At 38.9% G+C, this 27,173-nt stretch overlaps 1 long non-coding RNA gene across 1 annotated transcript; it reads right to left on the reverse strand.

Annotated features, from left to right (window-relative positions):
• Window positions 1-1,122: 1,122 nt before the first annotated feature.
• On the reverse strand, window positions 1,123-25,427 carry LOC124097496 (uncharacterized). The gene is made up of 3 exons (XR_006853249.2): window positions 25,267-25,427; window positions 2,089-2,199; window positions 1,123-1,995 (listed from the first exon to the last, which is right to left on the reverse strand). It is a non-coding gene; the product is annotated as an uncharacterized LOC124097496 (long non-coding RNA).
• Between the last annotated feature and the right edge of the window lie 1,746 nt (window positions 25,428-27,173).

A 27,173-nucleotide genomic window follows, 5' to 3' on the forward strand; every position in this document is an offset into this window, starting at 1 on the left:
TGCAGTTTGCACACTGTAGCAGCCTGGTGGGGTTGCCTTGCCTACCCTGGGAGTCTGTGAGCTCCTTGAGGACAGGGACTGCTAGGTGGCAGACAGCCTGGGCTTGCTCATGGAATGTTCTTGCTACACTGTTGGTAACAGGGTACAGGCATGTTGCCAAGAATGTGCTGTAGTTTCCTCAACTGAGGGGCGCATCTTCTGCTCAGGCTTGATGGAACTAGTGATGACCAAAAGACATCTACTTTACCTTTCTCACCTCCTCAGCAATCAGAAACACTGATCCAAAAGCAGCAACCATACAGCATTTGGCGGAAACAGAGTGCATGTGATATGGCAAATGTGTCCACCACCTTTTATGTGCCAGACTTTCAGGAAGGTTTGATTGGCTATGGGGCTAGAGGAGCAACCAAACTCATGATACTGACTATTAGAGAGTAGATATAAAGGAAGTGTTCCTTAAAAAAAAAAGCAGGGAAAAGAGAAAAATATTCAGTGGAAATGTTAAATAGGTGGGTCAGGGGGGTGTGCCTTGTTGAGGTGTGTTTAGCAATGACCTGAGAAGGTGCTGGATTGGGCACTTATATAGGTTGTTCTCTCTAGGTAGCAAATAAGCACATGCAAGGCCCCAAGTGAGGGCAAACATAGAATATTAGCAGATGGTCCTGTAGTCCTAGATAGCTGGCACAGAGAAAAAGGAAAGGGTTATTGAAGATATGGGTAGGGAGACAGATCAGAGAGGGCTCTGTAGGTCATTTTAAGGACTGACATCTACTGTAAGATGAAAACTGTAACAAGTTTTTAAAATAAGGAGAAATGGCATCTGATTTACGCCTTAAAAGAGACATTTACTCTACTGAGTTGAAAGTAGCGGAGACAGAGTGGCAGATAAAACACTATAGTTAGGAAGACACTGCAACATTCCAGCAAAAGACAGTGGCACCTTGAATGAAAGGTGGAGAAGGAGAACAAAAGGTTTGATGCTATATTTGCTAATGAGTTGGAAATAGTGAGAGAAAGCTGACAAAAAGAAGCCAGAGATGACTCTAGCAGCCTGCACATTGAAACTGTCATCTTCTGAGATGGGGAAAATTGCTAGAAAGAAATATTTTTGCTTTTTTCTTATTGTTTTGTTTCTTGTCTGTTTGGTGTACGTGGAGAAAACTAAGGGTTTGATTTCAGCCATGTTATGTTTGGGATGCTGATTGGACACTCAGGAGGAGATACTGTTCAGCAGTTGGTTTAATGAGCAAGTCTAAAGTCTAGAAAATAGGCCTGCACTGAAGAAGTACATTTGCTATTCACCAGAAGGAGGAAAATCAACACACCCAAACTATCAAGCCTAGAGGACAAAGTGTGCAAAAATTGAGACCTAGTAATTTCAATATTAAGAGGTTCTGAAGGAGACTGAGAAGAGTGATTAAACAGGATAAGAAAATCAAGGAGAGTTTGGTGTTCTAGAAATACACGAACAAAATTTTTTTCAAGGGAAAGCCATTATAAGGTATGCATTGACAAGTTAGCTATAGCTTCTGCATAAGACCTAGCTGATTGCTTCTCTACAGAGAAGCCATATAGAACTGCTGCACATCAGGATAGCTTTCAAAGGTAGGACAGCAAAACAGAAAAAAGGAATTTATCTATTGACATCTTTATTACCTCTTGCTTTCCATTGGCAAAACTGTTTCCTGGTGAACATTAACTCTGGGATTGTACTACTAGCTCATCTATGAATCAATAGGCTCCATGAATCCTATCATGGATGGAGCTTTCCAGGACTCTTTGCTGGACTTGAGTATCATCTCTTTTCCAGAGTCTTCTGAAAACTATTTCAGGCTTTCTTTCTGTCTTCTTTCTCTCTCAATGTCCACACTAATCAATAAAGGACTTCAACTTGGACTTAAAAATTCTGATGTTCCAGGTTTGATTCTACCAATTATCAGTCAAGAAGATCTGAGTATGCCGTCTTTCCCATCATACAGTTTAATCATGCGTCACCTGCAAAAGATATTTCCTCACTGTGTTAGTTAGCTTTTCATCACTGGAACCAAAATACCTGATAGGGAAGGAAAAAGTTTATTTGGGACTCACGTTTTCAGAGTTTTGGTCCAAGGTCAGCTGACTTCCTCACTCTGGTCTGAGATGCAACAGAGCATCATGGTAGAAGGACATACAGGAGGAAATTTGCCCTGCTCATGGGAGCTAGAAAGCACAGAAAAGAAATAAGAAGAAAGGACTAAAATATAATCACTAAAGGCACAACTCTCCCAAAACCTACTTCCTCAAGCCATGCCCCACAGGCCTGGGGCCTGTTTACTCCTGCAGGGGAGAGTGTACCGCCATTAGCCCATTCAAATTGCTAATCCACTGAATGGACCAATCTACTCATTAGGTTACAGCTATCATAATCTAATCATCTTCCCTCTGGACATGGCTACACTGGATACCTCATATCTAAACCATAACATTCCAAGTGTCACCTGAAGAGATTTAACTGGATGGTAGTGTGATAATACTTGATAAATGCTAACATTGGGCACATCTGAATCATTATTATTATCATTATTCCATCTCTGTTTCCTGCAACTGAGCCCCAGAGGCCAAGGATGACGCGTCTTTCATCTGCCCTCCATATTTCTAGCATAGTGATAAGCCATTCGATGAAATCTTTTGACCCCACTGAACTTGGAAAAGCAAAAAAAAAAAAAAAAATTACAAATCCTTTTTGGAACTCGGCTATCTATAAATAAATAAATAAGCACATGAAAATAAATTACAAATCCAACTGCATGCCTTACCCTGAACTATGTGTTTGACGTTAAAAACCAAGCCTCCCCCCTTCTGCAATTGAAATATGAAACATTGTGTGTGATTATTTTTCCCCTTTTAAAGACAGAGCCATGGTTACAGAAATAATTTAATAGACCGTGCGGCGTTTCCCCTGCAAGTGTGCCAACTCCGACTGCACGTTTCCAGATGCTGTTGTTTGCTGTGGTTTTTTTCACTCTACCTGGCCAGGGAGCTGAACGGCTTGCCTCTCTCAGAAGCTCTGGTCAGCAATATTCAGCTGTTTTGTGTGCCAGGTAAAAGGAGCATCTGGGAGATTGCTCACCCTGGGGTCAGCATTCTGGAGAACTCTAGGATCCCAAGCTCAGCACCTGTACTTTATGCTTAAGAGCCAAAAAAAATTGAGGAAAAAGTTGAACGGGCCAAGATAGGACAGCAGGCAATAAGCCGAAAGCAGATTTAATAAAAGATATTATTCCTTTCTACTATGTTCTTCTCAGTTATTTCATGGGAATTGCCACTGGGAGCCCATGGGGCCAAACTGGGACATGGCCAAGCACAGGCTCAGTGAGGCTGAGGTTTTCTAAGACTGACTCCTGGGCTGTTGGCAGAAAACAGAAGGAGTTGATACCTCTCCTGAGGTTCTGCAGCCCTGGGACTTTCTGCAGCAGTGGGGGACAGCAGGCTACAAAGTGTGATGTCTGAGTACAGAGACATCCATTCTAATTGTAAGGTACCATCTGTTTGCTGCTACCTTGGACAATTTTTCTCTCTGGACTTCAGTATTTCCATCTATATGCAGAGGAGCCTCCTGTGGCTAAGGCATCCTTCAGTTTTACACATTCATGATACCCACTGTGGAGGCGAACAACAGAATAATATGGGAAAGTCAGCATCCAGTTGGGAGCCCTAAATCCTGGGCTCTCATCCACCATAGCCTTTACTACCTTCTGGTTGTATAATTTTACCCAAGTTTTCTGCCTCCTGAGCATCAGTTTCCCCAAAAGAAGGAGCTAAGCAAACTTACCAAGCTCCATTTGATGTTCTGGGATCCCTTTTCACTCTAGCCCCTTGTTTTATAGGGTATATTCAGGCTGTGCCCTGTACTGCATCAGCCCCCGCCCCCCAATTTGGAAAGAAAGAAACAGTGGGCATTCAGAAATGCTCTTTAAAAATTCTCACCTCTGAAACCCTCCAAGGTTCAACTCCCTCATTTCTTTCTGCTTACTTGTCCTCTGCCTTGAGAGAGAACATGAAGGCACAGTCCTAGCAACAGAGATGGGCAGCCTTGAGGGGAATTAAAATCTGTACCTTCCTCTATTTTTGGTTCTGCCCTTATGTGTGTGGAGAGGGAAGGCGAGTGGAGGTCAGGTCAAAGCTCAGCGTTACTTCCTGATTGTCCCATTGATCGAGTGCTGTCCACTGACATGTGTAGTCAGTGCCCCAAGTGCTGCATTGCTAATCTTGGCCTCCACTCCAATCACATTTACTCAAGTTGCTCCTATTGCCTAGAGAAACCTGTGCGTCTTCTCCCTATGAGAGGCCATGACAGATAAGCACAATCATATTGCTGCTCCTGAAATACAACAATGATAACAATAAAAAGCTGTCACAAATTGAGCAATCATTGTGGGCTGAACTGTACAGCCAGGTCTGCCCACACAGAGCTCCTCTGCCCCTCACAGCTGTCGCATGCATAGATGTGGAAACAGAGGCAGAGAACATCAGAGTAATAAAATAACAGCATGGCCAAGGACAGACTTGTGTTTTTGTTTTGTTTTGGTTTATGTTGTTATTTGGTTCATTGCCTTTTTTCTTCTTTTAGTGCTGAGATTTGAATTCTCTCACACACTAAGCACACGTTCTTCCACTGGGCTACACGCCCAGCCCAAGAATTGCATTTTAATGTGTCTGGAGGGTCTATCCTGAAGTTGATTCCTAAAACATGAACCTAACCACCTCATGCTTGCCTCTCTTGCACTACTCTTTACTCCTGCAGGGGAGAGCGAACCCTCATGAGACAGAGAGGTATCTATCACCTAAGATTAGATTCCATGCATAGATTTTTTTTTTAATCGTTCACATGGTATATACTCAAGACACAGTATCAGTTATCTCATTGCATCATCACACTGCAATGAGGAAAAGATGTAAAGAGATGTTAGGAATCTTCTTAAGGTCACACAGTCAATGAAAATGTCAGAGCTAGATCCAAACAGAGGTCTATGAGATCATAAAATTTCATGAAGTGCTGCATTGCTACAAAGCCTCTATGTAAACCTCAAGTTTAAAAACAAACACAACAACAACAACAAACACTTTGGGGGAGAAAAGGCCTCAGGTTATAATTTGGGCATGATGAACTGGGAACAACTGGGAAAAGTGTCCTGGACCTGGCAGTCTCTAGGGGGTTATATGTAGAATCAGAGGGGTCACTGCACGGTGATAGAAAGAATTGCTTGAAGAGTCATTTTCTCTTTCACTTAAAAGGCTTATGACTTTTAAGTATATATTGATTTGAATCCAAATGCTTCAATTCTATTCTTAGCCCAGCACCTTAATTACAATGGATTCTCAGTTCACCTGATGGCTCAATCCCTCCCCATCCTTCTCCCCTACCCTGTTTTCAACACTTAGATCAGAATAATGCACTGGAATGGTTTTCTTTAAAAATAGTGATCTGCAAGCAAATATATTAACAATATCATAATCAAGATCATCAACTTTAAGGATCCAGAGAGCGATTTTTCTTGCCAGACTTAATTTCAGTGCCTAACTTTAAAAATATAATTATGTAGCATTCAAAGTTTATCTAAAAATATTAATAATAACAACAGTGATGATAATGATAATGATGATAAAAATAATAATAATAGTCACCTTTATGTGTTTGGTATATTTTAGGCAGTCTAAAACAATCATATGCATTGTTTCCTTAAATCTAATCCACATACAAATAGCATTATTATTCCCAATTTGCAGAATTTGGACTCAGAGAAGGAATTTTCCCAACATCACACAGCTAGTGAATGAAGGATCCTAAGTCCTATGCTAATTATTAGCATAAATGGATTCTTCTAATGAAGGGTAAGAAGGTAATTCAACAACTCTCCTGTGTGTATTTGGATGAGAGGGAATGACCCCACAAAGAGTACACTTATTATTGTGGTAGAATAATGAAGTTTTTTGCTGTGAGTACCTTATATTTTTTTCATGGATAGGGAAATTTAAGTGACTGCTGTAGATTTTATAGAATTTTCACAGCAGGGAACAGACCTCAGTGGACAGCACTACCAGCAAGTCCCAATGCCTCTTTCATATGAATAGTACTTCACGGGCCTCCAGCAAAGCTTGTTTGCAGAAATGTGTTCTCAAAGCTTAGTCAGGCAAGAACACTGGAGCACAGAATGTCTCAATGTCAGGCGTCAGGTCACAGAGTTAATAAACAAAGAGCCAGGTGTCCAATCTTTTGTCTTCGTGAGCTAGATACAAGCCTTTTTATTACAGAAGAGGGAAATTTGAGGTACTGTAAACCCAAATAACAGTCATTTGATAGCAAAGTTAAAAGTATTGCTAGAGACCCTGGGGAACCCAACAGAGGTCAAACTCCTGTTTGAGTAGTGCCTCAGAAACATCATAACCCCACACAGGTCTTTCAGGAGAAGCTGCAACTATTAAATTCATCCTATCGTGCCCTGAAAAGAGCTAGGTTATGAAATTCCAGCTCTCAAGGACTGATCATGGTTGCCCTGGGTTCATCCGTCTACCAGAATGTACAACCCAAGTGGAATCCAGATCCCAGGGTGGGAAGAAGTCTGAGGGGCAGCATTGTTATTTACACCACGGATCCTAACTCCTTCTTTCCATTTCACAAATTGCGCTCCAGGATGAAACATTCAATTGTGGAAACATTCGAGATCAGTTTCTTTTGGTGACTTCCATCCACATGCTGAGGCAAGATGGGGACCTAGCCTTGAGCTCTCCCAGAGAAGCCTATTTGGATGTCAGTTCCAGGCTTGTGATTGAAACATAGAATTTGGGGATGTCAGTACCAAGCTTGTGTGTGACTTAGATTTTGTCCATGTGTATGTTTTTTATTCTATCCTGGTGATTCTTTCCAGACAGAATTCACTGTTGTGGTTTCTACAGAAAGAGGAGAGCTGGAATAAAAGGCTATGGTATGTTCTTTGTGGGGAGCTGGAAAGTGAGGAGGGATATGTAAAAGTCTGGCTACCCCATCAGAGCACAGGGGTGCAGAGGGGTCTTGGGGCGGGGGGGCTGGACCGGGTGCCAGTGGAGAGGCTGGTGCAATCAAGGGGCCACACCTTAATGACTTTATCTACTTGTCTCTCAGTCTGACTCCTTGCAGCTCCCTGAATGGCAGGCCCTCTGCCTTGGGACCTTGTCCTGGCTGTTCTCTCTACTTAAGATGTTTCTCTTCAAATTGGACTCACATCTTTTTCAGCATTCATATAAATGACATTTTTGCAATGAAGCTGATGCTGATCATCCTATTTCAAAGGCCAACTTGCATCCTGTCTCAGATTTTTACTTTTTTCCCCTTACTCATCTCTTTCTAACTTATTTATTTCCATTGCTTTGCAAAGGATTTTCATCTACTTTGTTCACCTATCAATCTGAACCACACAGGGTATTGGCACTTGTTGTAAATAGATAATATTATTTATTTCATATTGTTTTCTTCAATTACTTTTCATTGTATTTGTGAAACTTGTTAAATATACTGCCTTTAAATATTACTTTTAAAGGCATTTTTAAAAAACATACTCAGGGGATACTCTAGCTGTCCCCAAGTCATTTTAGTTTTATAGGTATATAGTTAGCCAAACCATCCAAGACATATTTGATGAATAAATGCATGTTAAACTAATGTTAAATGCCCTCTAAGGAGAAAGGGGGAAGAGGCAAAAGTGTGAGATAGATAGATAGATAGATAGATGCCTGAAAGATGGACATTGGCAAATATTACTTTATAAATGAAAACACGAGATTATGAAAAATTAAGTGACTTATGCAGGTTATGTATATAGTAAAAGGAAGAAGCATTATGCTAATTCATTTTTATTGACACCAGAGTCTACCATTTTCAAATTATCCATTCTGCAGAAACTGATCACCGTACATACAATTTCTACATTTTATGTTGAGGTGTGTCATTGCAACTTTGGAACCAATACCTTATTTTCCTAGATCTTGGAACTGCTCCTGTCAGTTTTTAAACTACCAATTGTCCTCCAGTGAAGGGAGCCTCCTGCCCAAGGTAACAGCCCTCTCCAGGGTCACACCTCATCCAATGACTTTTCAGAGTAGGGTCCAAATGTTTGGCCTCTTAGCCTCATGTGGGACAATTCTGCGGGGCTATCCCTACTCCAGTGCTCCCCTGGAACTGGTTGAGACCTCTGTGTGTATGCATCAGAACTCAGCTTCTCCCTAGTCCTGAAATCTCTATCCCCCATCCCTCCCACACTGGTGTGTCTCCTCAGAGCACTTCCTGAGGAACTTTTGAAGTACAAATCTCTGCCCCAAACTATGAATCCAGGGAACCCGATTGAAGTCAAAATACTAGGTAGTCTTGAGTTCAGAAACTTTTGATAGTAAATGAGTAGCATACGTTTAAGAAGGATCTCAAAAGTGGGCAGTGTTGGGAACTTGCAGTTCCATGAAAGTTGAGACATGCTCTTAGCTTTCAGAAGCACTTTGCTGAAAACAAACTATGGTATACAATTTCACTTGTGGGACTATGTTTTCTCAATGACCTTGGCTTAAAATTATCAGGTGGACAGTCATATCTGGTAAGAAGCTGTCCCTGAAATGTCTGTTCAATAAAAATACAGCCACCTATGAACTAGGCATTATAATGCATTACAAAACAGCCAAAGGACATAAACCTCATTCTCTCCTCCAGTGGTTCTTGGTTTAGAAGGTGGTTCTCTAGCTTCTTCATGTCAGAAACAGGAGCTTGTTAAAAGTTACATGACTGGTCTTGCAGTAGAGCCAAGAAATTATTCCTGCTTGATTCTAATGTTTTGATACAAATGATTCACCAACTACTTTGGGGAAACATGAATCCAGAAGATGATATTAAGCAGGCATTGCTTGATCCGACCTTACAAAGCACTAGATACTGTGCCAGGCTTTGTAGAAAATACACATACACATACACACACACGAAAAAAAAAACATAGTCCACAACTATGAAGTATAATTCCCTAATATACAGCATGTATCAGACAATGTAACCATGGGGATAGTATTCCAATTAATCTGCATGCATTTACTAAAAAATAATTATATGTCAGATACTGTGCTAGATTCTGGCAGCACAAAGATTAAAACACCCAATTTCTCTCTTTAAAAAGCCTAATGAGAGCCAGAAGTAGTTCATGAATTTGGGACTACGGGTTGGTGGCAAGAGTTCTCTCCACATTTGCCTGAATTGAACAAACCATTTTTGAATTTGGAGAATTTCGTAATCACCAGCCTGACTGGCTTACACTAGCAGTCTTCTGGATTTCTAGGAAAACCTCTGGTGTGTGTCATGAAGAAGAAATGTTCCAACAAGGAAAAGGAGTAAATGAAAAATCATCATCACGAATTCACAAGAGTGGTCTGTGTGGTGTAACTGAGACCGTTACAGTATGTTTGCAGGCAATACCAGATACATGATAGGTGGGCCTGCTGACCCTCTCTCCCTCACCCTTAGGGGAAGACAGCATGAGTCAGTCCTAGATCTCTTTCCTGCACAGCACAGTTGGAACCAGAGAATAATTTTTGAAGACACTGACTACGACAATGGGACTTAACCATGGTTGATATAAGACGCATTGTCTAGTTTCCTCTCTTGGTGCCATCATTTGCATTTGAGAGTATGGAATTGAACTCCAGCTCTTCTACCAAACAGGGATGCTCAACTGACCTTGTTTCTCTGCCCATCAGTTTATTAGTCATTCTAGTGGATTACTGTCTTACTGTTGCCTCTGGGTGTTTTCAAAGACCACAGTGGAGAAGATACAGGGGTCAGAATTGAGAAAAGAAAAGCAGGCAAGCTCTGGAGGTCTCATGAACTGCAGGGCTTGACTTGACAGGCCTGCCTCCTCTCAGTGTTCTCTCTGCTGCTGTCCCTGCCTGTCTGCAGTCGACTTTTTGACCATTTGGAACTTCTATTATTTCCCTCAGTGTTCTTTCACTTCATCACTTACATGTTTAACATATGCTGATCCCTCTGCCTGGGTAAACTACTTCCTACCCTCCAAATTTTACTCTTTATGCTTTGCCAAATCCCAGGCCACTTATCACTGAACCACATGATCTTGTCCAAATCATATTTTAGCTTTAGCATTTGTTCTTCCCAGAGTCGTTCTTTGGTGACAAAAGTCTGAACGTTCCTAGTTCTTCCATAGCCCCTGTTTTGTGCTCTTAGAGCTGGCCTTTGACTGTACCTCTTCTTCATAGTAGGTGCTCAATGGATAATTTTGAATTGGTGAATCCAGCAGACAGTATTTATTGCTGATAATGAGAGCAACATGGTTACAGCGTCATTATTTTTGTGTGTATTACTTTTCAAGGGTTCTCTGCTTTTTTTCTATATCTTATGTAGAACATTTTATATAATAAAGTAATATATTTTACTGAGTGAAGTAGAAAACAATTTAAAAGAGACTCATAGAAAATAAGTTTGGTTCTCTCTTTACTCCATTAACATTAACCAAGAGATTTTTACATGCCAGAAAATGGAGAAACCAAGAAAGAAATGACATTATTATTTCCATCAAAATATTCACAATTTATCTGTAGAGCCAGATGTAAAATAATGTACAAAATTCACTATGAAATCTGTGCAGATTATTCACAGTAATTGAATGTCTGCTTTCTTAGTCTATTCCGTTTGCTATAACAGAATTTGTTAGACTGGGTAATTAATGACCAGCAGAATGTTTTGCTCACAGTTCTGGAGGCTGGCAAGTCCCTGATTAAGATGCCAGTAGATTTAATGTCTGGTGAGGGCTGCTTCTCATAGATGGTGGCTTCTGTGTCCTCACATATGGAAGGAGCAGGGCAACTTTACAATAAGAGAACTTTGTCCTCATGACTTGGACATTTTCCAGAAGTCCCAACCTTTTAATGCTATCATCTTGAGTATTAGGTTCCCACATATAAATTTGGTGAAGGGAACACCAACATTCTGGTCTTAGTACCTACAATATTGCAAGCAGTAGGTGTACAGGCGAGTAAACCAAGGCCCCATGCTCCATAAACTTCTGTTACAGAGCTGTTAGTGTGTAAAATTTGAGAAGCCCTGAAGCCTGGAGGAGTAAGAGTCTTGTTTTTGTCTAGGGCAGGGGTCTAGAGACAGCATCCGAGAGGAGGTGACATTTTTGCTGAGTCAAATAGAGCTAATGCAGTACAAACTTTTCAAGATGAACAAATTCTTATTTTGGAATATTGAAAGCATGCTGGATGGGGCTACATGTACAGAGTCCCTGATGCAAACTGAGTGCTCAAAAAATGAATCACTTTGGATAAATAAACTAAATGAAAACACAAATACTCCTGTGAATGTCCCTTCTCCCAAGAATCATGCATTTCAGTGAAGAAGAGAGATGGACACAGTATGGTGAATGAGAGGAGAAGTCAGGGTGAAGAGAGTTGAAAGATCTTCTAATAGAACCCTTTCCAACATCCATCAGGTCCCTTATTTCCTCTTCTGAAAATGTGTATACTTTTTGGAAGTTCTAAGTTCTCTGGTTTATCTGTTTTCTTTGCCGGGTGCTCCACCTTGGCCTCTTCCCAAGTGCCTCCTGCAAATGTTTATTTTTATAAATGTTGCATATACAGGGCAGGAGATAGGGAGAGGGGTGAGCCAGAGTCATTTACGAAAGCACTTTGGCACTCTGCTCTGGAGATCATTTCCGCAGGAGGCTGCCCTGGACAGAGTGCACTTACTTTCAGACCTCCCATCCCCACTTCCAAGCAGAAGTCTTTGCAAATTTTATTTACAGTCAGAAGCTCCAAGAGGTTCTGAGCCAAAAGCCTTCTTTCCTGAAAAGCTGCTGGTGGCCTCCAGCATTCAGCCCTTACCTTTAACGGGAGCATTTTCCTGTTTGCTCCAAACAAATAACTAAGCATCTGGGCCAGAGGAACTGTTGACCTGATTATTCCCCATTTGCAGACATGTAACTGGAATCTACCTGTGAAAATCCCAGCCCAGCCACTGAGGCCACAGGACAGCATCCTGAAAGGGCAGAAAGAGACTATCTTTCAAGGACATGTCATGTGTTGCCGTATTTATATATATGTCATTGTAAAATCCTGATGAAATGGACACGACTATCTACAGATTGATAAAGAAAGAAAACAAGGACTCCTCTTTTCTTTATCTAAATTCACTCTCTTGGAGAACTTTTCCCTCACCGAGCTTCAAATGCCACCTGCACACTAACAATTCTATCCCCCTGACCCTTTTCTGGACCACTTTTCTAAACTTCAGCTTAGTATATATAATTGCATACTTGATATTTTTCTTTGGATACCTCAAATTTGTTATTCTCAGACCTAAAATCCCCATATTTCTCCACCAATAGAGTCAAATAGAGCTAATGCAGTACAAACTTTTCAAGATGAACAAATTCTTGTTTTGGAATATTGAAAGCATGCTGGATGGGACTACATATACAGTGTCCCTGATGCAAACTGAGTGCTCAAAAAATGAATCACCTGCTTTTTGGATGGACTTTCCAGTGTCAGCTCACAGCATCTTCATCTTTCCTGTTGCTTAGAACAAACAGTCTATTTTGCTTACACTCCATGCCTAATCTCAGGGCAAACTGGTTTTCCTTGCCTCCAGAGTGCATCCTGCATCCAGCTGTTTTATCCCCACCACCTGTTTCATTGCCAGCCAGGTGTACGTCTCCATCTTCTCTCACCCAGATTCACTCTTGGTCTCCCTGCCTTGGAGTTTGCCCAACACAGCTTGGTCTCAACTGATTGACCACAGTGATCCTGGTAAACATATCAGATCATGTCTCTCTTGTACTCAGAATTCTCCAGAGGCTTCTTGCCTCACTCAGAGAAACATCCATAGTTCTTACCACACTGACAGGTCCCTCTGGCCTCTGTCCCCTCCTGTGCTCGTCATGGACCCCAACCCCTGCCACTCTTCTCTGGCCATTCTGCCTTCTTGCTGTTTCCATCTGGAATTCCATCCCCAGACTCTGGATGGCTCATTTCCCCACCCTCTGCAGGTCGTCACCAACCTGGGACTTTCACAGTGAGGACATACTTGACCACTCCACTTTCAGCTCTGTCCCAGTATTCATTTTCTGTTCCTCTTCTTCCTTTATTTTTATCCATAGCACTTACCTCCATCACGTATTTTATACATCAGATTATTTTGTTTATTCCCCCTCTCTCTTCCAAGTAGAAAGTAAGCTCCTTGAGGGCAGGGCTTTGTGCTACTTCTCCCATGTATATCTCCCTGTCTATACAATCTATCATGCAAATAATATAAATAAATAAATAAATAAATAATACATAGGCATTGACAACGAATAATTGTGAGACATGTCACATACAGCACTTTAAAGATGGGCATGTCATATATTGGACCTTCAATGAATACTTAGTAATTAAAAAAACATTTATAAGTACATAAATTCAAACAAAGGGATAGACAGGCATTGCTGAGATTTGGCCTTGGCAAGGTGGGCTTCATGGAGAAGGAAAATAAAAAAAGAATTTATTAAGTACTTGCTGGGGGAAAAGATTATGCAGAGCATCTTACAGCCATTATCTCTAAGCAGTTTCATAACTCTGTGATGCAATTTTGCAAAATGTTTGCATCTCTTTTATAGATTTCAAAAGAGAGCTGTCAGAAGTTTAACTTGTTTTCCAAAATTCAGTGAAACAATTGTATAGTGGCCCAGAAGCCAGCTATTTTCTCTCTGTGACACAATGTTATAAATCTCTCCTAGGGATGAAACTATCCTACTTCCATTAAATGGAGAAAAAAAATCAAAGTACATCACATCAGAATAAAACAATAAGTATTCATAAACATGTTTATTTAATATTATTATTAGTTCCTTATAACAATTCTATTATAATACATACCATATCCATACAGAGAGAAATGCATGAAGTTTTCTCTACTCTCAGTGAATTCATAAGACAGCACTGGTGATGTTGCCATAAAATTATAAGTATTTTGATAGCTTTGTTCTTGCCATAAAATTATAAGTATTTTGATAGCATAGAGAAGGGAGCACTGATTTCATCATCAATGGAATCAGACAAGAAAAATCTCAGGCTGGTGACATCTGAACCACATTCTGTGGGATGGTTGCTAGACTTTTAGATTTTGCAAAATGAAGGAGGTAAGTTCCAGGCAGAGGCTACAGCTTGAGCACAGGATGGAGCTTTGGAACCATAGGGTCTACTCAGGGGAAAGATCTTAGCAGGGAGTAAATGTGGACGCAGAACTTGGTCTTTATAGTGTTGGGAAAATATGGGTAGGTTTATTCCAGGCTGTGGTCAAATCTGTACTTTATTGAAATAATTCTGATAGTCACCAGGGAGGCTGGATGACAAGGCACAGAAAAGGGAACAGGATGCTGGGTTAGGGGCCTTGCAACTTCTGGGAGAACATGACAAAAACATCCCTAGGGCAGGGGAAGTGAGGTTGATGACTCAAGCACATACTTAGAGAATTTGTCAATCTTTCTCATATTTGGTTGTCCATTAAACCACCTGGGGAGCTTTAAGCCACTCTGATACCCAGAACACAGATCAGAACAATTACGTTAGTATTTCTGAGGACAGAGCAGGACATCAATAGTTGATCAAGCTCCACAGGTGATTCCATTGTATAGATGGATTTCAGGACCACTGGTTTTTGAATTATCACATCTGGATGAATTTTTTTTTTTTATAACTGGGGAGAAAGAAGGAAGACGTTAAGATGAATTTTTTCAGTACACATGACTTAGAAACTTGCTACCAGTTCAATGTTTTATCCCTAAAACCAGAGTTGCTATGACTGGTGCTTAAGTAGCCTGGTGTAAATGGCAGATGTCTTGGCTAGATGAAAAGGTAAATTATGGTGGAGATCAAATAAGACAGTGCATACAAACATAGAGAAGTGCCAGGAACATAAGGAATGTTCCAAGTTTTTCCTTGTTAATTATTTAATTATGTCAGGCAAGAACAAGATGCAGAAAGAAGTACAGTTTCCTGCTGAAGGATGTCAAGTCTGATTTTCAAAATGTTTCATTTACAGTGCCTCTGGTCACTTGAAAACAACATTTAGATGTTCGACAAGAAGTTCAGAGCTGTCGGTACAAGTGGGTACTGTTCAGTGGCAATCAAATCACATAAATGACCCAGGTTATAGCAAGACAAGTTGGAGGAAGATTAGTGTGTCAATTAAATGCAGATAATTTTAAGGCTCAATTTTCTTCCATTGTAAAGCATTTGTGGCAGAATTAAAGAATATATTCATACAGGTAAATATATATTTTAAAATGTGGACCATAAGAAGCATCCAGAGTGCAAGAAGCAGAAGAAACAGAATTCCCATAAAAGTTTTTTGTCAAGAAATAAAAGAGGTCAGATTTGAGAAAATGATGGTGTCAAATACCCAGAACATATCATTCAGAAGCTCAGTGTTCCCATTGGTATAATGAGCCATTGAATTAAAGGGTATTTATATAAATGATAATTTATTATCCCACTTTAAATATGCGCGTCCCAGTATTGAATTCAAAGAGAGGAAAGTAGTCAGTTACATAATTACAAAACAGTACTTCTCTAGAGAAAACAGTGGTTTTCTAGTTTTAAGGCTAGAGATCAATTTATTTCCTGATTTCTAATTGAAGGAATATAAGAATACAATGGGAGATCCCCTCTTCAATATCTCTAAAATGCTTTTTAAAATGACTTTTATGAGGCTGCTTCCCACAAAGTCTCTCTGTTTATACTACTCCATAAGTGCATATTTACTAAAGATCAGGTGATAATAATAGTGTCTAATATGACCATAACAATGAAATCAGCCACCATTTAAGGAACATTTATTATGTACCAAACACTGTACAAAATTCTTTATTTATATTGTTCCTGTGCATTCTCAGAAGGAGTAAAAGGGCAAATTTTATCAGCCATGTTTTCCATATGGACAATCTGAGGTTCCAAAAAGCCAAGCAACCGCTCAAGTTTAAACTTCCCTTACAACTGGGTGTGGTTGCACACGCCTGTCATCCCAGTGACTCAGGAGGCTGAGGCAAGGGGATCACAAGTTCAAAGCCAGTCAGCAGTTCAGTGAGGTCCTAAGCAGCTTAGCAAAACCTTATATCAAAATAAAATAAATAAATAAATAAATGAATAGGGCTGGGGATGTCACTTACTGCTTAAATGCCCCTGTATAAAATCCCTGGTAGGAGGGGGGGGAAAAATGAAACAAAACCACCAATACATGGTATGGACTACCACCAATACATGGTATGGACTACTCATCTCCAGAGTCTATAAATATGATTTCCAATGCATGTGGTTAAAACGGAAAGCAACTTATGAGTGAGGAGAAAAGACTCCAAAAGGTGAGATGGATTTCCTTGGGTTCCATGACTTAACACTAGATGCCCCATGTTGAGTTCTTCCAGATTTAACTTTATTATCTTGTACTCTATGTGAGCACATGAGAAGGTTGTTACGTTCCTGTTTCCTTATGGACACAGAATATTTTGGGAAGTATAGAAAACATCAGGCAGACCATTTTGGCTTAATTCCTGATGCTGGAGCTGTCAAAAAACGTACTCCTAGTTACTTTCTCAAAGCATGAGTTGCACTTCCAACATGAGTCAGTGGCCAATGGAGAAGCCATTGAGTGGAGGAGCTCTTGTGGTTCAGTGACACACAGTCAGGGCATTCTCTCTCCAGGGGAATAATGTCAACACTTTTAGTCTTGAATCACTTCTCTCTCGCATTCTCTATTCCTCTTCAGCCATAAGGAAAATCCTATCTGCATTTCAAAGAGAAGAATACTGCCAAATTCTCTGCCCTCATCAATCTCCATTCAACTGCCAGTAGAATGACCCTATAAATAAAAGTATTGAGTTAATAAATCAGCATCGTTTTAAAACACGTTCTTTTAACAGGAACTGGGAATGATCACCTTAGAGGGGGTGTATAGTGGGTGTATTGTTCAGACCTGCAGAACCCATCCTCACAGCCCTGTTCATAAATCTGATACCAGTCATGCAACCTATTACTGAGCCTTGGTTTCTCCTTTATAAAACAGCAAATTAATTTTGTTATTTCCTGTAGTAATAGAGAGAATTTTTGAGGGTGTTCTGTGTTTCAGTGGAGAAAAGCCTATACACAAATACTCCTAAATTTTCTCCATCCCTCAGTTACCTCATTGGGATAAGGAACTAGATATTTTCTCTTTGAAATCTGCTTTGGAGAATCTGTCCTCTGGCATAATTTTTACCATGCAATAAGCCAGAGACCAGGGGATGGCCAGAGCTGCCATAACCAGATGGACACTGATGTGTAATTCGGGAAGAAGTCCACTGAACATTTTCATATAGTTCTTTCTGTAGTAAGTTCAGCATCTGGCTTTCTTTTATCCAACTCCTTTGAGTAATTGGGTTACACAACTTTGAAAATTGGAAAGCTCCCTAAAGTCCCAAAAATGTTTCAATAAAACAGTGTACATCAGGTAAGTAGCACGGCTCTTGGTTCTGTGTACGGGTCAAGGTTCCTGGTGCTTTTTCTTCTCCTGTAGATTTGATGTAGCATTCTAATCAACGGTTGCATTTCATCATTATTAACCATCAATAATGCCAGACACAAACTTTTGTGCATGGGACTATGTGTAACACAAAGGTGAAGAAGAGTCAACTTGTTCCCAATAATTTACCAGGCTAATGTTGAGAAAAAGAAAAATGTGTACATATTTATATTGTCAAGTAGGAAAGATACATCAATACCTGGTATGGACAGGATTTAAAAACAAGTCAAATAAATGGCTAAAGTAAGTTGGTATAGATCATATGCAATTAATCATTTTTATTCAATACAGAAGCAATTTGTTTAGTTTTTTAAATCATGAACTTGATGGAGACTTGAGTGAGTTCCATCTCTACTTTGAACCTTTGCTTCTGCATCTGAAATAGAGAAGGATCATTGAGTGACATGATCAATTAAGGTCTTCTCAGGACTGACATGAGCTGATCCAGGCTCTTCTATATATCAAGGTGTTATAAAGCAGAAATGCAGAAAGATCCTAAAAGCCTAAGGATCCTTGTGCCTGAGAGGCTAGGAGACTCAGGGAGAAAGAGCTCTGTCTCCAGCGCCTTTCCTACCTCTCAATAATTTCATTTTGTGCAGGGCATCACCCTGGAGGTGAAATACATACACTTTCCTGGTGACAAAAAATTCTCATCCTTCTAGGTACTATTCTGACTGTCTTCAGCTAAAACTAAAACCAACTTTAGAGAGAGCAAGCCATGTTCTTGGTCTGCCCAGGTAAACCACAATATGGCAACACCAAAGTTTGGATCCATCTGTATAAGTTTCCCAAAAGACCCAGTGGAAGATTCACCTGGTCCACATATCTCAATGTGAGAAGGAATAATGAGATGGAAGGAGCTCACACCGAATCCAAAATAGCACCACAATTCAGCTCAGTGTCACAAGAGCACAAGTCTAAGATGTGAGGGAATGCAGCAATCTCTTTGTACAGTTTCCTTAACTACAAACCCTCATACTAGAAACCAAGTCCAGGTTAAGGGAAGGAAAAGATGAGCTAGTAATAGCTAATATGTTCTGTGCCCATGTGCCAGGTGCTGGGGTAAGTTCTTTATCAATCATTTCATTTCAATGTTCCTCATTGAAAGAACATTATAATTTAATGAGATCTTTATAGTAATTGTATATATAAAGAAACTTGGGACACACTTCTAGTCAGTGAGTATGCTGGAAAAGAATCCTTGTCTTTGTCCCTGTATAACAGTTCTGTGTGACATTCCACCCACAAGGTCCATGTGTGACAAGACCATTTTTATCCAGATTTCCCTTGTTGACAATTGGCTATTATTTCCCTGAAATGAAGTCTCTTATGCCTGGCTTCTTATATTCACTGGTAACACTGCCTTTGTCCAGAGCATAACCATGCCCACACCTCTTACATCTGCCCCATTGTCTCCACTCACTGACATGACCCTGACCCAAGGCATGTTTGCATCTCATCTTAACTGAACAGGGAAGCTTCCCCTGCCTACACATCTTCCCATGTAGCATAAGGGATCCTTCCTGAAGCCAACCCTGGCAAAAACAATTGAAATGTTCAAACTTCACTTCATTGGGAATACTATACAGTTTCAAGTCTTCTGAAGATCCTCAATAAATATTAAGTGAACAAAATGCATGTGTATTCTTAACTCTAAATAGGTCTAACCCTTGCTTCAACTTTTCAGTGACTCTGTTAGGCATGTCACAGTTAAGACAGAAACAACTCTTCCATGCTCCAGTCTTGCGTATCCCTTTGGCTTCATTCTCTCTCTCTCTCTCTCTCTCTCTCTCTCTCTCTCTCTCTCTCTCTCCTCTCTCTCTCTCCCTCCCCCTTATTCCCTCTCCCTCTGTACCTCTCTCTCTCTTTCCACTCACAGTAAGTTTCTGATGCTTCCATTAAGTCACATACTTTTTCTTGACTCTGTAACTTAGCACCTGCTGGTCCGTTGACCTCATCTTGCCTCATCCCTAAGGTACCACACCTCTAATAATCGCCCTCTATTCTCAGCTGTAGATAAACTTTCATGGGGGTCACCTGTACAGTAGGTCTCCCCTGAATGCTCCTTCTCCAGGTTAGCTCTCCACTTGATATGCTTCCACTTCCTCTGCACGGACCCGTGTCATACTTTGTTCTTATATTTTACTTCATTTGCCCCACCAGATTGTCTGTGCCATTAGAGCAAGAGCTGTGTCTTATTTATCATTGTGTTCCATGTTCCCAGATCTATTATATTTGTTAAATAAATGAAGTAATAAATAAAGGAACAGATGAGAGAAATTTGGGTTGGGAATCAAGGAAATGAGACTCTCATGCTATTGTTTCCTTTGTGTGCCAAAGGTTCTTGGAAATTTGGAATATAAAAATGGCTAACAAAGAGAATTATGACTAGTATTAAAGTCACTAATAGGATTAGCAGCTCTCCTTATTAGACCCTTGCTTCCTGAAAATAGAATGGCTGTACTCTCCACAGATGTACTGTAAACATTTTGCACATATGTCTGGAAGTATCATAGTTGGGTGGATTACACCTCATCAGTAGCCTCTGGGTAAAATGTCACAACTTAGATAACTGAAAAGAAGGCTGTTTGCCCTTGAATGTACTTTGATGTTGACTGAGGCAATGAAATTCTCTAGAAAGCAAGGGGGGAAATAGCTTCAAAGTGTCCTATATCAGAAAAAATTGAAATGTTCAAACTTCACTTCATTGAGAATACTATACAGTTTCAAGTCCTCTGAAGACCCTCAATAAATATTAATTGAATTGAACATGAATTGAATTAAGTGGAAAACCAATGAATGACTCTTGTTTTTTTTTTTTTTTTTTTTTTTTCCTCAGAGGAATTTACAGAGCTCTAAGAACTGCCTATTCTTTGGGATAATGAAAATTTCTAGATGTCCTCTAGGGAGGCAGAGGGAGAGGGGTGAGAGTAGAGAAAATATTAGAATCAAACAAATCTCAGTTCAAATCATAGTTGTGCCATTAAATGATTGTGTGTCTTCAGGAAACTTATTCAAACCAGTCTTGATTTGCTTGTCCCTAAACTGAAGATATTGATACTTATTTTTTAGTTATTATAGGTTCATTATCAGAACAAAATGCATGTGTATTCTTAACTCTAAATTATAATATACCCTAAATAAATTTTTTATCTGTTATCAATATGTCACATCAAGATGTTCAAACTTAACCACTTCCTGAATCATCTTATGGTTGTTCTAGGGAGTTCACTCATCTCTGACACTATCTATCTGTATCCGTCTGTCTCTTATATGTGTTATCAAAAATTAAATATTTCCCTTTCTTTGATTTATCCTTCAGAGCTAATATCAATAAATCATTCTATTTTTTTGAGAACTCCGTTTCCACCTACTGGCTTGCCCAGGTTTTTGTAGCACCTGTCAATCAAAAAGGGAATACAAATTCACCTTTGGACTGAGAGATCCTGAGACTCTCAGAGATGAAATTAATAAAGTCCCCAGAAAACAGAGGTGAATAGATTACCTCACCTCTTAGTTTGGCTTAACTTAGAAATAGACTCCAGAATCACATAGTAATAAAATCACCTAGTAGGGCTTATAATACAGCAGCTGCAGATGAGAAAAGCAAGCCCCTTGTAAGGGTGGTAGGTTAGTCCAAAAGAGGGAGAACTGGGAGACCAAATGAAAACAGTGATTTTTTCCCACCCATTGTCCAGTAGAGTAACATGGATTACTGCCAGTAGGATCCTCACAGTTTTATTAATCAGGAGAGATTGAGTCAGAGGTGGAATAATAGGGAAGGACAAACATATTTTTCTCTCTCAGTGGTCCCTTTGTGAATCTGTGAGAAACATAAAGTAGATCTCTTGATCAGGATACCACAGTTTTTCCAAGCCCTGGCCAAGATTATATAATACACGAAGGCGAAATGAATAGGGGAATTAGCATGAATAGGGGATATTTGATTCTTGGTTTCCCTGATTGCCAGCTTTATGATCTCCACAAATCACTTAATTTCTCAAAGCCTTATTAGTTGTGGGAATTTAATATATAATCCATTTAGAAGAGCTTTGTAAAATACTCCATGAATGTTCCAGTCCCTATTGTTTAAAGCAGTCATTCCCATCTGCAATTAATTGTGTGCACTCACACCCTTTGGGGACATTGGCCATATCGAGAGGCATTTAATGCTGTCACAAAGGAGAGGTACTTCTGCCATTCATGTCAGAGGCCAGTAGTGCTGTTCAATACCTATGATGCACAAGCATTCTCTAATCATCTTCCAACAAAGAACGATCTGGTAACAATTTCAGCAACGTGGAAGTTGAGAAACCTTGATTTAGAGTTGATATATTCAAAGTTTAAAGGTAGCATCTGAATAACAATACTCAAAGATTTTTTTCTTAAATGACCAATCAGTAATAGCCTGAAGTGATCAGTTTTATTTCCTGTTTTTTAAAATTTTTCACAGCTTTATTGAGGCACAATTGACAAAATTTTATATCTTGAAGGCATTCAGCATAATGTTTTGAGATATATATATATATATATATATATATATATATATGTATATCTTTTATGATATGGCTACTATTATCAAGTTAATTAAAATATTCATCACCTCACAAAGCTATTTATGTTTGTATTTGTAGAGTGTGAACATTTAAAATCTAATGGCATAGCAAATCTCAAGATAAATTAGCAATATTATAATACTATATGTTAGATTTCCAGAACTTATTCATCTTGAAACTTCACACTCTTTGGCCAACATTTCTATTTTATCCAGCCTCTAGCCCCTGGTAACCATGACGGAACTCTTTGCATGAGTTTGCCTGTTTTAGATTCAAGAACCCACAACAGAGAAAGGATAGTTTCTCCAATAAATGGTGTTAGAAAAACTGGGATGTCCATTGGTGAAGGAAATTAGGCCCTTATTTCACACCAAATAACAAATTCAATTCAAAATGTCTTAAGATTTTTTTTTATTATTAGTTGTTCAAAACATTACAAAGCTCTTGACATATGGGAGTTCATAATCTGCTTGAATCAAATGTATGAAATATGATATGTCTTAAGATTTAAATGTAAGATGGCCAGAAGAAAACATAGGGAAAAGTATCTTAATATTGGTCCAGGCAGTGATTTTTCAGATAACATCCTCAAAGCAAAAATAAACAAGTGGCATTGCAGAAAATTAAAATGCTGTGCAACAAAAAAAACAATCAACACAATGGAGAGACAACCTATGGAATGGGAGAAAATGCTTACAAAACATACATCTGGCTAAGGGTTCATGTGCAAAATACATAAGGAACTCGAAACATCTCAACAGCAAAAATCCTGATTTTTAAATGGGCAGAGGAACTGAAGAGATAGTGCTCAAAGGAAGACAGATAAATAATCATCAGGTATACAGATGATCAACATCACTAATCAACAGGGAAATCAGAATCAAAATATAATGAGATATCACCTTATACCTATCAGAATGACTTATCAAAAAATTAGAGAAAAGTCAGTATTGGAGAGAATGTATAGACAAAGTTATGCAAACTGGTACAGCCACTGTAGAAAACAGTATGGGGTCTCCTCAAAACTTAAAACAGAATTTCTCTGTGACTCACCATTCTCACTTCTGAATATCTAAAGGAAATTAAATCAGTGCACAGACCTATGTTCACTGCAGCATCTTTCATAATGGTCAAGATGTGAAATCATCCTGAATGCCTGCAGTGGTGAATGGATAAAGAAAATGGGGTGTCCATACAGAATGGAATGTTATTTGTACTTAAAATAAAAACCTGTCATGTGTGACGTCATGGATGATCCTGATTACACTTAGATATCGAGTAAATGATATTGCTGGTTATTAGATCTGATGACTTTTCAAAAGAATGTTTATTTATGTGTGTGTATGTGTGTGTTAAAAATATCCTTGAGTATTTCCTATTTTACCTATAAAATAACAGCTTGTAAAAGGTCATAAATAGCAAGCCTATGAGTTGTGGAATAATATTTTATACTGTATAAATGTCACCATTTATGACCTCTTAGAACTACTGGATTTTTACCAGGATTCATAGAATTTTCACTCATCATCTTGGATCCCTAGAATATTTCTGTAAGGTAAGGAGAGCATTGTCTACATTGAACAGCTGAGGAGACTGACGCCAGGTGTTCCACAACTTAAATAAGGTCACAAAGATATTAACTAAGAATTTCAATGTGTGTACCCTTAAATTTAATAGATATATAAAAGCTGATAAAGATATGCATTTGCATTAAGATTTAGTATTCATTTTGGTTCAACATTTCAGTTAACATCAGTAAGAATGTGTTAGGCATTGACAGTAAGTTTGGGAACATCCAAATGGCAATTCCTAACATCAAATTTTCAGAGATTAATAGAAATTTTTACCTAAGTATCAAGTGTGTAAAATAGTAATAAAAAGTTTGTTGATTTCTAAATTATAACAAGGAACAGATGTTCAGAGGAATTTTCTACAGAAAAAAATTTTGCCATCCCATGAAACTTAATTAAATAGTTAATATACATAATTAATTCTTTCCAATATAACATATGCTACATGCTCAAATATGCATGTATCCAAATATATATTCTATTCCCAGTAGGATTTTTAAGTCCCTTGAAAGTATCAACTTTTTCTTATATAATGCTTAGGATAATGCCTAGCTCATATTTGTTCTTAATTTAAAAAAAAATATTTAGGAAAGGGAGGAAGGTAATGAGTGCGTATGTTTAAAAGATGATTTAGAAAGTCAAGAAAGGATTACACTGATAGAATCACAATTATCTTTAAAATATATGGTAGATTATGGTTTTAAATTGATTTGTAATGATTAATATCATCCCTCTAAATAAATAGGACTCCAACACTGAATCAAGTGTGTGTTGCCATATGAAAATTAACTTATCTGTCAGCATAAAATTGATGAGAGTGAAGCAACTGAACCTGGATTTCAGCCCTGTACTTCATAGCTGAGGGTCCTCTTTAAGCATCTTGGAACTTCATCCACCATGCCCTGGGCACACTGGAGTGGAGTCTGGGTCTTGGATTTCCTTGTAGGACAGGTATGTCAAAAAGGCCAAATAAGAACACCTCTGAGAAAATGGAACTGCAAGATAAGTCTGTAGCATCCCAGTCTAGTCTTACCATCACTCAAAGGCAGCCAGTTAATAGTTCTCCAAGAACATGTGAATTCATGAATCATAAACAAAAAACTATTTTAAATAAGAATCTCCTAAAGAAGGCAAAGAAATGGAAAGTTGATGGTGAGGGGCTGAAATAGAAAAGAGAACTTGAAGGGGGAAAAACAATCCCCATTTATTTGACTCCTTTGATTTCTTTCTGACAATCATGGCCAGTTCATTTCCTACCCATAGCTTGGATCCTGGATGCCAGCTTTAAAGGACTCCTTTACTGTGAAGCACACAGCTTTGGTCCCAACATTTTGGAAGCTGAAGCAGGAGGATCACTTGGGCCCCAAGAGTTTGAGAATAACCTGGAAAGCACAGTAAGGCCCCATCTTGAAAAATTAATTGATGAATTAATTAAAATAAAGATCTCCTTTATTAATACAGCAGTTTCCTCTACAATCAGAAAAATGTTAAGTGTTATTAAATGGAGAAAAGCCTATAAATAAATTGTAAGTTTTCAATTGCTCACCATTCTGAGTTGGGTGATGAAATCTTGCATTATCTCACTCCAGTTTGCCTAGGATGTGAGCTGTCCTTTAGTCCAGTAGATCCACTAGACACCGGGACATCCGTGATATGCCCTATCTGCCTGTTAGCCACCAAGCAGTCACTTGGTTGTCACATTGGCTGTTGCTGTATCCCAGGACTTGTGCTGGAGGAAAACTGTTGTACTTTATACTGAACACAAAGGGCAAGAGAGCGATACTGGCAATATGTACACACCGAAGAAAAGCCCTAATGTGGTTCTCTTAAGTGAAAAGACCAAAGTTCTTCTATAGGCAAGGCGTGGGTTTGATCTCTGATAGTACAAGTCAAAAAAAAAAAAGTACACATTCTTGTCTTAAAAAGGAAAACAATGTATGCTGAGGTCAATAAAATCATTGGCAAAACAGACCTTCCACAAATCTTTAGTAAGTGATCCCTTGAAATGAATGGCACCAAGCCACTTATTGGAAATAAAGGGTGGTGACACAGAATCAGGAACTAGTTTGGACTAAAATATATACAAATTTCTGAACAGGCTGTCTCCCAATGGAGAAGCTGCTGCTACATTTTTGGAAGAGTTGAACTACTGTGTCTAACTCATAAATTAAACTTTATCATAGACATTTATAAGAAAAACCATAGTATCCCCAGGGTTCAATATTCTCTGTGATTTCAGATATCCGCTGAGAGTCTTGAAAAGTATCTTCTACACTAAAGGAGACAACTATAGATTATTTTCATTATAAAATATTCACAGTTTCCCTGATTTATCTTATTGATGTTATGATCTGAACATTGCTTTGGAAAACAGGAAGAGTAAAAAATTTGTCCAAACCAGTAGATTGGGGCCACAAAAAAATGAATATATGTCCACTTTCAGCCTCAAATCTTATTTGAGCGCTCAACAAACAGAGCAGCTTTTTATATTTCTTCTACACACTATTCTCAAGCTTCATCCATCACATCTATTTCACTAACTCCTCTTAGGTCAGAAAGCTTTACCAATTGTTGCTTATTCACAGATAAAAATCTCCCTTTTAAAAAAATCCAGCACAGGGTCATTTCTTCAGTGTTTGCCTGTAAGTCTTTAAGATAAGTTGCATTCCTAATCATCTTTCTTCTTTTCCTCCAGTTTCAATGAATAGGTACATCCCTTTCTACCTAAAGATGATTCTTCCATTAGTGCTCCAGTGAACTTCTCCAGAACTTATCCCTGTCAATCACCCCCTCCCTATTGCATCTCATCAGCCTTACCCCTCTTATCCCATGTGTCCTTCTCCTTGACACCACACAGAGACCAGTTGACCCACGTTAAAAGACTGAAGTCTCTCCCAGATTAACTGCAAACAAAACTGAATATATGTCCACTTTCAGTCACTAACTATTTGTTTTCTGCCCTTCAGCCAAATTTTTATAAGTATTGCCTACACTCCCACTTTCCCATTTCTCATGTCTCATATTCAAATCCTCCCTTTGCCATCTGGCTTTCTTCCCTTCATTTATTCTTCTTCACAATGGCACATGTCAATATGTGATTTGAAACTCATAAATATTTGTTGAATGAATAAACCTTGATTTGTTCCATATCTTCTCAGTCTTTAGCTAAGTTTATCAAATACCTCTCTGTTACTAAATTCAGTAAATATTTCTCATTCTTCATCTCAGTGGACTTTTTCATAGTGCATGAGCCTGCTGTCACCATGATTCCTGGTTTCCTCTTTTTCTCTGCAACAGCTCCATTGAGATATAATTCACATGCCTTAAAATTTACCTTTGTGAATTGCACAACTCAGTGGTTTGGAGTCCAGTCACAGAGTTGTGCAATGCTAACCAGTATCTAATTCCAGAACATTTAGATCACATCAAAGAAAATCTATATCCTATAGCAGT

Source organism: Marmota monax, unplaced genomic scaffold, assembly GCF_021218885.2.
Source record: "Marmota monax isolate L192 unplaced genomic scaffold, Marmota_monax_Labrador192_F-V1.1 WCK01_AAM20220418_F8-fsc00020, whole genome shotgun sequence".
Taxonomy (NCBI): Eukaryota; Metazoa; Chordata; class Mammalia; order Rodentia; family Sciuridae; genus Marmota; species Marmota monax.